The sequence below is a fragment of the Pongo abelii genome, chromosome 13 (genome assembly GCF_028885655.2).
Source record: "Pongo abelii isolate AG06213 chromosome 13, NHGRI_mPonAbe1-v2.0_pri, whole genome shotgun sequence".
Lineage (NCBI taxonomy): Eukaryota > Metazoa > Chordata > Mammalia > Primates > Hominidae > Pongo > Pongo abelii.
The window spans coordinates 55205574-55223106 of record NC_071998.2 but is presented as its reverse complement, the minus strand read 5'-3'; the positions used below and the strand labels follow the sequence as shown (position 1 = coordinate 55223106).

General features: G+C 34.5%; 1 protein-coding gene across 11 annotated transcripts in view; it reads right to left on the bottom strand.

The window, feature by feature from the left end:
• The window catches only part of RFX3 (regulatory factor X3), a 314864-nt gene that overhangs the window by 266031 nt on the left and 31300 nt on the right, over positions 1-17533 (bottom strand). The window contains exon 2 of one of the 11 annotated variants that reach the window (XM_054519992.2): positions 11344-11411. The exons of the other annotated variants lie outside the window; for them this stretch is intronic. The gene's annotated coding sequence lies outside the window, so the exon portion shown is untranslated. The remainder of the gene's footprint in view (positions 1-11343; positions 11412-17533) is intronic. 11 annotated transcript variants of the gene reach the window in all.

The window sequence follows — 17533 nt, the reverse complement described above, 5'->3', positions numbered from 1 at the left end:
TTCTTCCCCCTACTGAGCAGAGTTCAGAGTCAAATCAAATATCCAACCACTCTCTCTGAAAAGAGTTTTCCCAGGGAGCTGCAAGTTGGGATAAAATATTAACTATGCTCTGGGGATGGTGCCTTTAATGGAGCTCCAGAAGTGGTCAGCTCTCTCCATTGTCTGCAATACTGCCAGCTTTTGGCTACACCACTAAGCTGGAGAGAGAGACGAGAATAACCCCAAGTTAAAATATCACAGACCCCACTGGTCTTCCCAAGATTCACTAGTTTTCTCTTGGACAGATGATTTTCAATTCATACTCCTGCTTAATTGCCAGAATTCTAAAATGGCTGATTTTCATTATTTTACCCATATTTTTGTTGTTGTATAGGGAGCACAAATTCACTGAGGCCCTCACTCCACCATCCTGGAAGTTGATCAAGTTCTGTAATACTGTGAATTTATAATTTTCAGGACAAAAAGATCTTAACCAAAAAAAAAAAAAACAAACAAACAAAAAAAACCCTCACTTAGTTTGATTTTTTAAAAATATACTTAAAATTTTTAGATCACTGATTCTTATCTCTAATAGAAACTTATGAAAAAAATTTGTATTTCAGTACTTAAATGAGAGTGAAACAGATCTGTAAGAAAGGAAAAAATAAACTGCATAAACAATTTATCACATCTTTCCTGTTAACTAATATGTGAATCATCAAAAACAAAGGTGATTACTGGTCTCAGAGCCACTCTCAGTCCTAAACGGCCTCTCAAATCTTTTGGGGACAACGGAAACAAGTAAAAGTGAGGAGGAAAGCCTAGTCCATCTTGTCTTACTTGGCTGACTGAGGCCAAACCAACTATACTCTGATAGTAAGAAATTTTTTTAAAACCACAGAAAACTGGAAGTAGGAAATCGACAGAAAAGAAGAATCAGACACTTGACTTAGGAGGCAACCCTATCTCTTGAGATTTCTCTGAAGAGACTCAGAACAGAGATTGAGTTTACCTCAGATTCACCCAAGTATAGGCCAAAATCATGGGCTTCTGGAAGAGAAAAGAGTTGTTCACTACCATTTCTCTTTTGTTAGCTGGTATTGGCAAGCCAAAGGAAAGACAAAAACTGTCAAGGTAGGCCGAGAAAAGTAAACATCTTTTAGCAAGGCTTTTATTTTCAAGAATATTGTCGCATGTTTCTTTTGCTTTTCTATTGTTGTGTAACAAACCACCCCAAAACTTACTGGCACAAAACAACCACCATTTTATTTGGTCATAATTCTGCAATCTGAGCAGGGCTCAGCTAGGCAGTTCTTACACTCATCTTGCTGGTGGTCATTCATACTACTGCTTTCAGCCAGCAGGTGAGAAATGAGATCAGCTAGGATACTAGCATGGCTGAGTGTCTCTCTCCATGTAATCTCAGAAATTCTCCCTCTCCATGTGGCCTCTTTTCCACTGGGTCTCTCTAGGAGAACAGTCAGATTTCTTACATGATGATCCTGTCTCTCAAAAACACAAAAGCGTAAGTTGTCGGGCCTTTTTGCACCCAGACCTGGAAGAGCTTTAGTTCCTTTGCATTCTCTTCGTTAAAACAAGCTACAGGCCGAAACCAAACTGAAAGGAAAGTGACTTCACAAGAGCATGAATGCCATCAATGTAACAGACAACTAAAACATGCAGGCCAATGTTCAGATGACTGGAATGGACACAACCACAAGAAACTATAAAATGGCTAAAGCTTGAAGACTGGGCAATTATAGTCAGATTCTATTCTCTGTTCTTTCCCACAATGAGAGTCAATCTAGGTTCACCGGGAATCTTAATTATAAGTGGAACCTGTTAATCACTTACAAGCCATATGACCTTAGACAAGTCAATTAATTTCTCTAAGCTTCAGCTGCTGTATTGTAAAACAGGAAAAATTATACATGCCCTGCCTGTCTTAGAGGAACGCTGTAGAATAAATAAGACAAATAAGACAAGAGCTTTGAAAGCTGTAAACTGCTATACAAATATAAGGAAATATTATTTACCTGACAGGATGGTAAGTATAATCAACCTAGCTAGGCTCCATTCTCCTATTAATAAAATTATAATCATCATCAATTACCCTATATGCTAAATTACTACCACAGCAATATTATATATAATAGCAAGCTAACATTACATTATGTTTTGTTACTATGAAGAATAATAACACTAACTACAATTTATTGTTGTCCAATAACTCAATACGGCAGGTATTATCCCTCATTTACAAATAAAGAAACTGACACTTGGCTACTTTAAGTAACCTGCCCATAGTTACACAGCTAGTAAATGAAAAATCCATTCTTAGCATCTAATGCCTAATAGGCACTTGATAAATATTTGTTGGATAAATTAAAGAACAAATAAAGCCAAGGCTATCTGGCTTTAATGCAACGTCGTTCAACTATATCAAAGGATTTCTCTCTCACAATCCTTATTTTTATATACAGCTATTAAAACTGTAATCATAGCAAACACATCTAACTAACATGAACAATTTAACCTTCCACATCAAGAAAATAGTTTCCCATCTGAAAAGTACATTTTTTAAAAAGAAAATCTAATATTTCACCTATCTAATGAATTATTTTGAATTATAATGATCATGTTATAATGTGGGGACATCAACTGGAATAAAAAGCAAAAAAAAATTACATACAAAAATCACTAAAACAAAAAGAATCATTTTTAAATTAAAAAAATAGGTGCATTATGGATCACAAATTTCCATATCCTATAATATGAAGAGATCTTGAAATTTAAGAAGAGGAAAAGAAACTGCCCAACAGAAAAACAGACGGAAGATATAAATGGAAACTCAACAAAAGAAATACGAACAGCTAATGAATTCGTTGTATTTTTGTCATTAGTTATTGAAGAAATGCAAATCCAAATAGATTTTTTCAACTATTCGATTGCCAAAATAAAAAAATAAAATAAAAAGACTGATTATATCCAGTGTCAGAGTAAACAAAGAAACAAAACATTAAAGCATTATTGCTGGGCATATGAAATGGTACAACCTTTCTAGAGAACAATCTGATAATTGATAAAAATATTCTAAATGTACCCAGCATTTACTCAGCAATTCCATTCCTAGGAATTCATATAAAGAAAATAATTGGACAGCTACACAAAGATGCACATACATGCCAAAATACTGTATAGGATACCACCCAAATGTCTATGTAGAGAATTGTTTAAATACATGATACATACATACAATGCTAATAAAGATACAAAATTTTATTCATTACCATTAAAAGATATTCAAAATGAGTGTGAAAGTAAAAAAACAAATGGTATGACCCAATTTTCATAATAAACTTTGATTTGTAGGAGAAAAGAGCACATACACACACAAGCAGAAGCACACCAAAGAGTGCCAGAGTGAGCACATATGCACTCACAGAGAAATCCCGAGAAGACATGACAATAATGCTCAAGCAGATATGTAGTCATCTGTGAGCACAAGAATATATATATTTTTACTTTCTTTGTATGTTTCTATATTTTCTGAATGCTTCCCATTAAGCATATACAAACTTTTATAATTGCAATTTAATAAAATTGTTTTCACTTAAAATAATGTCAACTATCATAAGCATGAACAGGTTCTGTGAACTTTGAATGTTAATTACGTTTAATATAAAATATTGCCCAAAAAACAGCTGATATGGATACTGAATGAAGATTTACATTTTATTCCTTTTTCAAATGATGGATTCAAAATCATAAAACCCTCATAGTTGTTTCTATTCACATGTATTAGAATGGGAATTTATTTTAAAATGTCACTTAAAAATGAAAATGAAACAGATATGTATAAGTGTTACAAAATACACTTATGCTAAGTGTGCCATATTATATGTCTTTGAATAACTTGCATATGTAAGGGTCTAGAGACCTTGATTCTATAACTGAAAAAAAAATCCAGCATCACTTGGTATGTCCACTTGGGAGCTTATTAACTTATGCTTATTATTTACACAGTTTAATGGGAATTCTCAATTAGCTATGGGTAGACTATCCATAACCAATCTTGCTTTTGAGTTTAGTCATTGTACCAAGAGTATAAGCAGTTTAGCTATTTGCTTCATAGATCTCTCAGCTGTTTATTTTGCATTATGCCAGGATTTAGCAAAAATAAATACTTAAAATCAATTATTCCACTTGGATAGTGGATGGGCAGGCAAGTAGGCAGCTACTACTCTCTCAGGGCTGAGCCTGAGTATCACCCAGATACACCACTACCCGACCCCCAAACAGGAGACTTTAGGAAATGTTTAGGGTCATTTTAGTTGTCACAATGATGCAGGGAGGGGAGTGATTCTAATGCCATTTTGGCCCAGAGATGTCAAATATGCTGCAACATGGGGTACCCCACCAAGATATGTCCAATCTATAATAACAATAGTGTCCCTGTTGAGACAGGTACCATTTTCTTGCTCAATGTTGTATTTCCAGACTACTGCATAACAAGTATTAAATAAATATTTGTTGAATAAAACCAAAATATGCAATTTATGGCACTGAATGAGACACAGATAATACAAAGGAGGGAAAAGAAGTGAAAACAGAAAAACCAGATTCTACCTCTACCTAAGATAGGCCATAGTGGCCGGGCTCTGTTATACTTAGGGGAACTCTATAATCAGACACACTGATATCTAAAATACTTACAAAAGCACAGTAATTCACATTCAAATCCAGATTATAGATATCCAGGTATATGCTTTCCTCTATTAGTAAAGATCAGCAACTGTGTCAGTTGAAGACATACATACCAGTGCCAATCTTGCCGTGGCAACACTGTAGAGTACGGTTTCTGGAGTAAACTGCTGGGTTTGAGTCTGATTTTATACATGCATTACCTGAGTAAATTACTTGATATCTTAACACAGTATTTATAAACTTGGGAATTTACCTCATGTCTTCTAGTATAAGCCTTCTCATCTACAAAATGGAGTAATGAAACAGGTTCACCACCCCCTACTCTAAATCTATGGGCCAGATATATTACACAACTCAAAATTTTTTGAATTTTGTGAAGTAATACCAAATATATATATATAACATCCCAGGTGAATATAGGGCAGCAACTCATAATCATACACACTAATGCTTCTGTAGCAAAAAATAAAAATAATGTTCCAGACATAGGATATATAAAGACCCTTACATAGCTTCACCTCACTTAGTTCAAGTTTTTCAGCCAAATTAGTTTGCTATAAACATAGGAAACCATTTTCAAACCCTTTGAATTTCAGAAATGAATATAAAAGATCATGGATGTATAGTACCTACTTCCCTCGGAGGCAGCACGTAAAAATTAAATGAGTTCATATAAGGTGCTTACCCCAGTGCCTGGCACACAACTAGCACTTAATAAATACTAGTTATTGTTATGAAATGTTAGCTAGCTAGTGTATGAAATACAAGACAATGCAAGGTAGCTAAAGGAGTCAGTAGACTTACAGAGAAGGAGGTGGGTAGGGATGAGTAGTGGTCAGAGGGACCTAAGATAACTACACTAATCAAAATAAAACAAAATGAGAGTTGATTAACCATAAATTGCAAGAAAATAATGTATCTGTCACATTTAACTCTTAAGTACACATTTACTTCCTTTTGATAGATGGGAGTTTCTCCAGAAGTTAGTATCTGAAAACATTTAGTATTTTCTAGTTCACATGTGGTTTTCTACTTACAACTCTATGTAGCTTTCTTACTAAAAGCAGATCAAGTTTTTGAAGATTTTTAATCCAGGTAGGACCAAAACTGGTTTCTCCCTAAGGTAATAAAGCAATTAAGTTTTTGTTGCCTACCACAGAATATAGTAAAATTTGGGCAGTTAAATAGTAAACAAAGGCTGGGAGCAGTGGCTCAACCTGTAATCCTAACCCTTCGGGAGGCCAAAGAGGAAGGCTCACTTGAGGACAGGAGTTCAAGACCAGCCTGAGCAACATAGGGAGACCCCCCACCCCACCATCTCTACAAAAAGAAAAGAAAAAAAAAACAGCTGGGCATGATGACACACCTCTAGTCCTAGCTACTTGGGAGGCTAAGGCAGGAGGCTGAAGCGGGAAGACTGCTGGAGCCAGGGAGTTCAAGGCTTCAGTGAACTATGATGGTATCACCGCACTCCAGTCTGGGAAACAGAGCAAGAGACGGTCTCAAAACAAAATTAATTAAATTAATAGTAAATGCAAAAAATAAAAATAAAAAACATACTGAAAACCATTTCCCCCTGGAAATGACTGGAGTTAACTCTGCCCCTATATCACCTCCCTGTTCTATTGGTTTTTCCTAACCCAATCTACTGAAGAAACTTTTACATTTATATAAGAAATGAATGAAACTATTACTTCTGAAGCACTATTCTGTGCCAGGCACTGGATTACGCACTTTGCATAAGTCCTTTACTTAATTTTCACAAGTCTTCAAGGTAACAATTAATGTCCTTATGTTACATAAGAATATTGAATTAGTAAGTGAGTGAACCAATAGTCAAACTCAGGTTTGACTGACTCAAAAAACCATAAGCTGCTTACGCTAGACCACTTTGCCAAAGGATACTACTTCATTCTCACCTTGTTGACTAATTTTTTGCTTCCCTCTGTATTTGTTATCAATTATTTTTAAAGTGTACATAATACGGAATTTGTAATCTCTCTCAGAATAAAAGAATTTTAGTTATCTCTATAATCCCAAATTTGAAATGAACTTGTAATTTTTATCTTAGTTTATCTCTGAAAAACAATTTAAAATCTGCAAAAGTTACATGCATCATCTTTAGTTATAAGAGAATATTCATAAATATATAGCAATACATTTCCAAGCAATTAGCATCAGAATTATAATCAAAGAACTTTAAACCTGGTAAAGACTTTTAAGAATAATAGATATTGGCTGAGTGCAGTGGCTCACACCTGTAATCCCAACACTTTGGGAGGCCAGGGTGGGTGGATCACCTGAAGTTGGGAGTTTGAGACCAGCCTGACCAACGTGGAGAAACCCTGTCTCTACTAAAAATACAAAATTAGCCAGGCATGGTGGCACACGCCTGTAATCTCAGCTACTGGGGAGGCTGAGGCAGGGGAATCGCTTGAACCCAGGAGGCGGAGGTTGCAGTGAGCAGAGATCATCCCATTGCACTCCAGCCTGGGCAACAAAAGCGAAACTCCGTCTCAAACCAAAAAAAAAAAAAAAAAAAGAATAATACAGATATTATTTAGATGAATTACTAACTATTCTGGTCTTAAAAGATTTTTGTGGGGTATGACCTACCAAATATTCCTCTATACCCTACTCCAGAGCCCAGTGAACTTTTAGGGACTGTCTTCTTTATGACAAATAAAAATCACCCTTTCTAAAAGCTTTCAAGGCAACAAGTTACGGCTCTCTTTAACATATTATGCTGCTTTTATCGATTTTACCTGGGAGTTTGGAACAAAGAGTAAAGAGAAATACAAATAAATTTGAAAACTAATTTTAAGTTCTTTCCTCTCCTTTCCTATACAAAATAGTTTCCATGGCTCCAATCTTTTCTCACTGCTGTCAATACCCATTTTTTCTGCCCTTTTCAGGGTCTCTCCAACTGTTTTATGTCCAGAATAAACTATGGACAAAATAATGAAACTTTATTAGTTCAGAGTGTTTAGTTTAGTACTCTAAACTAAAAGCTCAAAGACCAAGTTAAAGAAAAATAATAATCACCAGCTTTTGAATATTAAACTCCAGATTCATGCTCATCTCTAAAAGTACAAAATTGCTAATACATATTCAATTTGTAGAATGCTATGATTTGAGTCTAAACAATTACTTCGAATTTGTGTGATTAACTTCTAACCCTTATTAAATATTATCATGTTTTTGATGGGCCCCTGATACGATTTATTTTCTATGTGCACATAAGTAATTTCATAGACTGTTACAATAAGATTTAAATGCACATTTGGGTAAAGTAAAAACATATTTTGGAGCTCATTATTATCAGAGACTCTAGAATTCTACAATATGAAGAAGGAGCCATTTCTAGAAACTATTACCATTACTTATAAATGCTATCATAACCTAGAATTTTCTTTCTTTTTTTTAATAGAGACAGGCTCTCCCTGTGTTGCCCAGGCTGGTCTCCAATTCCTGGGCTCAAGGGATCCTTCTACCTTGACATCCCAAAGTACTGAGATTATAGGCACAAGCCACCATGCCCACCCTAGACTTTTCAAAGTTCTATAAACAGACAATAGCTTATGGAAATTACTTTTAACAACCAATGTACTTAATTAAATACCAGGCTTGGGGTTATGAAATTCAAGCAATATTTTAAGTTGTACAAAGAATGAGGATATTTACTAATGTCACTTTATGCCCAAGACATGCTATGTTTAATATGGACAGTTTCTATTTTTTTATAATTTTTCACATTTATATTTTAAAACTATACTACTCTTTAAAGACCAATTGTTATTGGCCCTGGTAAAAGGTTAGTAACTTGTATATCCTGTGTACAGTATTAAGTCAGTAAATATTAGGTGGAAAGCAATAAAAGTAAAGGAAACTGCCAAGAGTCTAATTCTTATTTCTATATCCACGATGCCATTAGAAAAAGCAGCATATAACTTTGATCATCACTTCTAGCAACTGCAATAACAAAAAGAGAGGTATAGATTACTACTCTAATTTACAGTCCTTCCACCTAGAAAAGCAATATAGAGAGCAGCTTTGAAACCCTGTCTCCCAGTAAAGTACTACTCAGAGTCCTAATTTAAAAAGAGACAAAAATGGACCTGCTCTGCTTCCAATTATCCCTCCAAAGGTGTCCCCTGAAAATTCAAATTATTAAAAATATGATTTAAAAATTATTAATAGAGTAGATACAAATACTAGAGTAAGAGTCAAAAGATCTGGAAAAGTGTTTGTTGACCTTTCTATCTCAGTTTCCTCATCCTAAATTTGGAAACAATTCCTTCCCCATATAACTTACTGTTGGGAAAAGCTAAATAAGATGCTACACACAAAAGAGCTTTGTAAAGCATGACCTTTGTGTAGCATGACCTATCAAAATATGAGGCATATTATAATTACTGTTCTATAGGCTAGGTAATATTTTAAAATAAACGTGCTTCTTTTCCTACCACTCCCATTCCCAAGATAATTCCTTACTTCACATACTACAAAGGAGTTTAATGTTATCAAAATGAAAAGAGGTCCAAAAATCAAATTAAAAGAGAAAAAGAGGGAAGGAGAAACACATATAGAATTGTTCTCTACTGCTTCTCTCAGATAATTTAAGATAAGCTCATTTCCTATTACTTTACCAAGAGAAGGACTTCACCAACAAATCTATTGATTAATTTCCTCTAAACTACTTTTGATAAATAAGTTTGCAAGCACTTTTAATAAAAGTATACTATGGAAACGCTTTTCTCCAAATCCATAAAAAGATTCACAATTATTAGGTATAATATCAATGCCCATAGTCAAATATCTTCAATCATGAAAACTGAGTGATAAGGGAAAAGAACGTCCAACTGGTTTGTTTGACACAGACAACTCAAATGGTTTGAGAAGTATAATAAAACTGTAATTATTTCCTAGGAAAACTACTTAAAAGAGTTGGTACTAAGTCCCTTTAAATATACTACCTATGATAAAGATTAATGTAACTCTGAAATTGTAACTTCTATACATAAATGCAATTACCAACTATAAATAATGTTGTCAAGGCCTTAGACACAAAACCACTCAATTTTTCTTTCAACTTTAGATCCATAAAATTGTAGAAAATGCATAGAGGAATTTTTGATGTACTTTACAGAGGACTTACGCAGAACCACAAGTTTGAAATGGAGGCTACAGCTTCAGCTTATTTCCCTTGAGCTTTGTCTCTTAACTAGCAGATTGAGTGTTTACCTTCCCAAAGAAACTAAAGAGTATCCTCCATGGCTACTAAAACAAAGACCATACATCAAATTGAAATAAGGAGTACCTTGTTCCCTGTGAAGACTGATGGATTCTATTTCATCATCACATCTTTGATTGAAACAATATGAACACAATTTTTAGAACTTAGAAATTAAAGTGTAGTATTTAAAGATAATTAACACTTTTCAAAAATTTGCTAGATTATACATGCTTACAAAAAAGTAAATCACATTATTTTTAAATAATACCAATTTTAATAATATAAGCTTCATTTATCAAAAATTAAGAAACATTAAAATAGCAACGTTTGATCATCCTCAATGGGCTGGCAATTGCGTTTCAACTCTTTGGAAAGGTAAGGAAGTAATTTGGATGCAAACATAACCTCAAAGACCAATGATGATGACAGCTTACAAGTACTCACAGACACTATGCCTATACCTCTGACACCCTTCCCACCTATCCACCCCACCCTGACTCCTGCTTTTTTCATCTTTCTGAATGCCAGTGGAAGACCTCTCTTTAAAGTACTGTTTGTAGTGGAAGCAGAAGTTCACACAAACAAGCTGCTGCATCTTCCTACATAACAAAACTATTACTGAGTAGTCGAGTAGGGGAATTATGACATCAGCAGTGTATTAACCAATTACTCTACCAAATACTTAATATCTACCGATAAGCATGCTACTGTATCATTGGCTTAATTTGATAAAGTCAACTATTATTTTTCTACCTTTAATTGAAACTTACTTTGATATAGGCTTAATGCTTAGTCTATGAAACCACTATGAAAATATATGTGGCATATATACTTATTTGACTGCCATTTTAGAATGACAAACCCATACATCACACAGGGTCACATATGGGTATCAAAGGACAGGAAAAGACTAACCTATGAGTCTCATATTTGTGCTCTCAATCCACTCTGAGTAGTGCCTGAAAATTTTACATTATCGGAGTTCCAGTGCTCTTTCTTTATTGTTCCTCTATAAACTCTGTGTGGCAGTTATGACTTTTAAATGCAGCATGACCTTAATCCTACCTGGGGCAGGATTAGTTGGGATAGGAAGTTGGTAGGTGGAAAGGAAGGAATTCTCTTGTGGTTTTTACAGCACCACAGAAAGCTAGGTTAACTGAAGCATTTAAAAATATAAACTGAAAACACATAACTATGTAAATAATACTTTTTCTTGAAAACATATATAGTAGTGATAGAAAATAAAGTTCTTCACCATATTAACTATTGCCAACCATCAAGAAAAGAAAAACATCAAAATATGAAAAAAGAAAATTACTACTGAAAAAATTCAGACACGAGACTCCATATATGACATCTCAAAATACTCTGTATTATGTACACACAGTTCATTATTTATAAAGAACATGTGTTCAAATTACCTCATATTCCTTCCATGAGCCAAACTCAACGTATTCTCTACCATAAAATGCCAGAATGACCAAGTGGCCTAAAATATTAAAAGCAAGAACAATTAGTTCACATTAAAAGTGAATTTTTTTAATATGTAGAAGCCAGGTGACTATTTAAAATTATTATGTTTATAGATAAGTATTAATTATATTAATTACATAACTGAATTATTTTAGAAGTATTTCTTCACATGAATGCACTGATATTTTTAGATGTTTCTGATTTAGCCAAAAAAGATACTGCTTTTGATTTTACGTGAGAGAATTTTTAGTTTTCAAAGAACTATAATTCAAAGAATAATCATAGTATTGTAATAATAAGAAATATAAATTAGGGGAAATCTCAGAAAAAGGATCCTTTAAAAGAATATGTGCTTTTAAACTGTGAAGATGAGAGAGGAAACAATTCTGAAAATCACCCTGCTAATTTCTTGTAGAGAAGCAAAAGTGAGAATGATTTAGCGCTGACATGCATTTGCTCACTCCTTAAAAATAATTTAGTTTTATAGAAATTTTTAAAAGAAAGATCTTTTGTTCAAGGAAGGAGAATACACAATTTATTTTTAAACTAATTATCTTTATTGGCTAGTAAAGTAAATGTGGAGTAGCAATGATATACAAACATAGTTACATGTATGTGTTTATGTATGTTCCCTAAATTTGGCCCATGATATCAGAGATCAACTTATTACAAAGTATATCTGATAATTTAGTTAACTATAAAGAGCATCGTAGTTACCTGGCATGATTTGGCTTTACCTTTTTTCTTTAAAGGTAAAGGTGACATTAAGTGACAGTTGCCATAAATTTTTATATTGCTCCATTAGACACAGAAAAGTAACAAAGCAAACAGGCACAGCTGAGTATATATGAATAGGCAACAGTCTAAATACACATATTTGGGATTACTTGAAGAAGACAAGACAAGGATCACTAAAACAATCACAGGTGTTTGCTGCGTATTTAGGTGATAACAAACCAGATACATCAAAAATGTGATAATCTACAGTAATAAACACACTTGGATTCTCAAAAAGAATTTGGCAATTTTAACTATATTATTATATTTTCTTACTTTACTCTCAGTATATTTTCTGACATGAGGCCTTATTTGTAGTACACATATATTATTAACTAAGCGACTACACAATACTTAACAATTTTGAACAACATGAGTCAAACATATCTGCAGTTATAAATGTTTATAATTCAACCTACTCCATTACTTCTAATCCTTTTCTCCTACTACCTTTCCCTATATATACCTTGTAAATATCAAGTGAAAATCTTAGGCCAGTCTACAGTCATCTGTGTTCTTTACTTCTTTCCAAATAAATTACAAATAAAACATATTCTTTGAACATATCTTTCACTGTTTCCTATCTCATTGTGAGCAAAAACCACAATTGCTTAGGATCTCTTTGTTTTTTATGATTACAACTTCCTCAGGTATACCAGTTTACTGATGATACAAATTTCTGTCACTCAACTTTAAAATCCAATTCATTTCTTAAAAGTTCCTTCTTGTATATTATTCAATTATTCATTTAAGAAAGACTAGTTGTTTGGTATCACACATACAAAAATTAAATATATAATACAGTCCCTCCACACTAAGAGTTTACAGATGACCATGCTAATCGATGCTATCTATCTACCATCCGAAGTGCTACATTGGCCTCACCCACAAAACCTTATTTTCCTTGTTTCTTTCTATATTCTACAATGACTTTATTTTCATCTCTGACACAACTATTCAAAATATTTATTCTGCCCTTCAAAATTTATTGAGTCAGTACTAGATGCTTGGCAATGTGCTAGGAGGTAACTAGGTGCTAGAGGATATAATGGTGAGCAAAACATGGCTATTCTACATTCAGGTCCCATTCTACCGACTCCCAAATACTGTCCTACTTTCTAAGTGGCTCCATAATTCTCCTGAAACCCAGTGATCTTTCATCTTTTTTCACTCGCATTTTCTCATACCCCATAACTAATAGTAAATAAGCCCTGCTCATTTGTCACTCATGTCAGATGTCCCTTCCAGCGCAACTGTGAGACTCAGGCGAGAGGGCCCATTGCCCTTGGGCCACACACTTTAGAGAGCTTGCTTTGGCCCTCTGGCCAGGTACCTCCTTGGGAGGCAAGAATTCTGCACAGCCCAGGACCACACTCCCTGAATCCTTCAGACTCTACTTCAGCACATTCCCAGGACCCCAAATTCCCATGCAAAGTTCTTGACTATACTCCTCATGACAGATGGAGATTCAGGCATACTCAACTCTAGGCCTACAGGGTAGTCAACAGATAGCTTGCAAGGGGTGGGGCAACGTTGCCTGCGGGATGATCTTGTGGGCATGCTATGGCAAAGAGCCCAGGATATGAAAAATGGAGGTAGACTGCAGGACACAGACGAGGTGACAAAGGGTCAGCTCTCCCTTTGCCACTATGCTCTAGAACAGAACTGCTTAAAAAATCTGAGAATTCTAAGTGGTCATTTATCTCATTATAAAGCTGTTTCTGGTCAAGTTAGGAGGTCAGAGGATGTTTGATTTAACCATTTCTTTACTGATATGCAACATTTAAGTATGGAGAAATATAATGAATGAGCTTTCATTTATATTCTTGCTCTTATTGGTGTTGGGGTGGGCCTGATTCCCCACATCCTATTTACAAGGACGGCTGCCCAGCCTGAATCTTCATTATAACTCATCAAATAATAACAGTATTATTATTATAGTAGTAGCAGTCATAAATGTTGTATTGATAATAATTTACTGAAGGTCCTAGCATGGTGCCAGGCATCTAACCTGTATTAGGCTCTTTCACACCCTCAGTAATATTTACAACCCCACTGGCTAGTTGTTATCTACATCTTATCCATGAACTCAAAGTAAAAGACTAGCAGAAAAAGGATTTCAACCAAAGTCTTTCTCAATTAAAAGCCCAAGTTCTGTACCATATGCTTCCTTTCAGATGATTAAGAGAGGTTCCCCTGACTTCAGATCCACTCTGCTATCTATCCTACACAGATTTCCCAGATTAACCTCCCTAAAGGGCCAGTTTCATCTTAACATGTGATCCATCTTTAAAAAATATACACTAGGCCAGGCGCGGTGGCTCACCCCTGTAATCCCAGCACTTTGGGAGGCAGAGGCGGGCAGATCACGAGGTCAGGAGATCGAGACCATTCTGGCTAACATGGTGAAACCCCATCTCTACTAAAAATACAAAAAATTTTCCGGGCGTGGTGGCATGCACCTGTAGTCCCAGCTACTCAGGAAGCTGGGGCAGGAGAATGGTGTGAACCCAGGAGGCGGAGCTTGCAGTGAGCCGAGATGGCACCACTGCACTCCAGCCTGGGCGACACAGCAAGACTCGTCTCAAAAAAAAAAAAAAAAAAAATATATATATATATATATATATATATACACACACTGGCTGGTTATCCTATAAACTTAGTTAAGGTCCAAATCCTAAGCCATTTCCTTTCCAGTCCATCTGCTTCACAATTTCCCAACAAGCTCTTCAAACTCTTTATACCAAAATCATACTTGCCTCTATGCCATCATATGCTTAACCTCTTCCTCACAGCCAATAAACCTCCAAAACAACCTTTTAAGATCCATGTCCTGCTTTACCTCATCTCTGAAGGTTTCCCTAACCACTCAAGCCCATAAATCTTTTTCTTTCCATTTTTCTATATCCCCAAAATACTGAGTCTTGAACCAGTCAATAAGTAATTAACCTATGTACTTAGTATGATGAGAGCCACAAAAGATATCACGTATCTTTTGACTTCAAATCACTTTATGTAATTAATCTTGTTAGAAGACACTATAGAAAAAAAGACTGATAAAGTGGCTCTAGAGACAGAGTACCTGGCTGAAAATTCTGCCTCAATCATATATTTGCATAGACTCTGGTGTTAAATTTGCATAGTATAGTAACAAGCAGCAGTTCTTTTGTGATAAGCAGAGTTGTTCACCTGGAACCCCTTCAGATCTTAAATTTTTTGAGAATCCCAAAGAACTTTTGTTGGGATGTGTTATATCCAGTCATGTACTGATAAATGTTTAAAACCAACATTCCACTCTTTCCCTCCCCACCAAAAAAAGTCAGATTTGTGATTTCTACTAATTTCCATGGTGTGTATACTTCTGGAATGGCTACTTTTCAAGCTAGAAATGTGACATTCTGAATGCAGAATTAAGAAGAGATGAGCAACAGTGGCTCTCTCCAGCTGGTAAGGCTTCAGTAAATCATAGTTGTAACTATCTATACCCATCTGATTAGAAAATAAAACAGGGAAATATAATAAACATTCATTAATTTAAAAAAATAGTAATCATTCTATGTTAATATTTTTTAAATTATAAAATAATCTAAATTTTCCAAAATAAAATTTGATAACTATGGAACTGGTGTACATTTTTATAAAATCCATTAATGTCTTGCTTAATAGAAGATGGATTCTCACATCTAGCTCTGCACTCAATCTGCTGTTTTGTCTGAAGTTATGAAGAAAATGCAGCCTCACACAGACAGGGAATTGAAAAAGGGCCTCCAGGGGGTCTTCCACTCACACTTTGAGAAGCATTTATATATAGTGTACAGTTTGCATAAAAGATTTTGGTGTTAAAAGGCCTTACCAATAGTGAGAGTCTGGACAAGTTTGGTAGTTTAATTAGTTTTTCTCACCTAGTAATTATATCAATATGAAGAATTCTAACTTTAAATTGCCCTGAAAAGGAAGTCCACACTATTTCATATGTGTATGTATTTACATATGTATGTATATTAATGTACGTGTATATATATTATACTTTCCCCTATTCAACCATTCAAAGTGCTTAGAATATCAAGGAAAAAAAGATAACCATAAAGCAAGAACTTCTCCATTTTTAGGAAAAAAAAATTCTATGTAGCAAGAAAATTTATGAAGCTAATGTATGAATCTTCACTGAGCTAGACATAATATGCAATTAAGCATAAAAGGTAAAATTATGTTCTACATTTCTACAAGTGGTCAACTGTACTGTACCATCCATAAGTCAGAGATTGCGGCACACAAAATAAATTAGAATTACATATTCATTGATGTAAAAAAATGGCGGCTATCAATAGAATATATTTTAACTCTGAAATTTAACATTTCTGGATTTTGGGCAGTATTTAATTCTTTAAAATGTCATTAAGTGGCTTAATAATATGCATACATAAATTGTACTCAAGAAAAAAAATCATTAATTTAAAATGTGCAGAACAATAGAATCAGCTAGTGGTTTTAGCTGAAAGACTGTATCTGCGTAACTACAACTGTGTAAGTACTGTTTCCCCTGGCTCTAAAAGTATCACTTTAGCCTGGTTTTCTTCCCACTCTTAAAATATCAAGGCAATGTTAAGCATGTTCTGTGCCTCTTCCTTTCATTAATCTTAGGCTGGATTTACCCTCCTCAAAGAATTGAAATAGGATAGCCACTGCCTAAACCAGTTTAATCACACTAGCTACTTCAAACCACTATTATATTTCAAACCACTTCTATTCTTTTAAAAATATTACCTTATAATTAAATTAAATGCCTTTATGGTCACTTAAGCAACAACAGAATATATTCAAATATAAACCATATTTTGTTAATCAATGATGAGCACATTAAATAGTTTTAGGGGAGGGGCCAAAAAGTGCCAAAGGTAATCAAACTTTTATGTGACTCCACTGTTGCCTTACTTCTTCTAAGCAGAAGCTATATTCATTTTCAGTTCTCTTCTATCAACATTGTAAGGTGCTTACACAAGCCTGGGCAGGTTAGTCACTTCTGCTCGTACAGATTTTTACATGGAAGAAAATTTTAAAGAGAGGCTGTTTAATACGAGCCTCGTTGTATATATTTAATAAAATAACTAAACTTGTTAATCAAATTTTACTCTTTGTGCAAAGTAATAAGTATTTCATCTCTTAGTGCATATTTTTTTCTGTTACTGCTCCTGTAATCTTTAAAGATCCTGCCCCAAGATTGAAATCTGAATGAGAGGTCATTTCATAAAAGTTTAAAGAATTCTTAATCACTTACCAATACTGAAAATGACTTAATATACAGTACACAACATTCCTCTTTGAAAACAATTTTGTTTGTCTACTGCCATGTTACTATTTTCA